Source organism: Cervus canadensis, chromosome 4, assembly GCF_019320065.1.
Source record: "Cervus canadensis isolate Bull #8, Minnesota chromosome 4, ASM1932006v1, whole genome shotgun sequence".
NCBI classification, from domain to species: Eukaryota; Metazoa; Chordata; class Mammalia; order Artiodactyla; family Cervidae; genus Cervus; species Cervus canadensis.
Window position 1 is genome coordinate 2,970,056 of NC_057389.1, and position 886 is coordinate 2,970,941.

Sequence of the window (886 nt, forward strand, 5' to 3'; positions counted from 1 at the left end):
TACTTTTCTAAGAATTTGTCCATTTCATCCAAGTTGTCCATTTTATTGGCATAGAGCTGCTGGTAGTAGTCTCTTATGATCCTTTGTATTTCAGTGTTGTCTGTTGTTATCTCTCCATTTTCATTTCTAATTTTGTTAATTTGGTTCTTCTCTCTTTGTTTCTTAATGAGTCTTGCTAATGGTTTGTCAATTTTGTTTATTTTTTAAAAATATGGAACGCTTCACGAATTTGCGTGTCATCCTTGCGCAGGGGCCATGCTAATCTTCTCTGTATCGTTCCAATTTTAGTATATGTGCTGCCGAAGCGAGCACTAATTCTGTCATTTTCATTATTTCATTTCCCCAAAGGAAAGTTCTTTTTTTAAACATTCTTCATTCTTAGATAAACTTCATGATGAACACACAGATTTTATCCTTCACTAGTTATACATAAATCTTTTATTTCTGGTGCACTTCACTTCCTTTAAAGGATTCCAGAAGTTTTGTGAAATCAAGAAAATGCCTTATACAATTTCAGTATATTTTGATTCTCAACTCAAACGGATTGGAAAACATCCTCTATTTTCCAAAGCAGTATAATTGGCAAATGCAAAAGGATGTATTGTACAAATTTCATGCAAACGTTGATTAGATTATTTGACCCATGAAACTCAATTTTAATTTCACATAAAAATTTTAGAAGTTTGTATATTTTGCTAATTTGTTATGAACATTAATGAGTTACAATTAGTCTAATTACTGTTAATTTAATATATTGAATAAGTATTACATTAACATAATTTAAAAGTCAATAACTTTAGAAGGCATGCAAAATGTGAAAGCCAACCTTCTGTCCATAGTCCTCATCTGCCAAGAGCCTGCTCTCCTCTGTAGGTAACTACTGTTC

General features: G+C 31.6%; 1 non-coding gene across 1 annotated transcript; it reads right to left on the reverse strand.

The window, feature by feature from the left end:
* Nucleotides 1-205: 205 nt before the first annotated feature.
* On the reverse strand, nt 206-312 carry LOC122441184. The gene has a single exon (XR_006269304.1). It is a non-coding gene; the product is annotated as a U6 spliceosomal RNA (small nuclear RNA).
* Nucleotides 313-886: the final 574 nt, after the last annotated feature.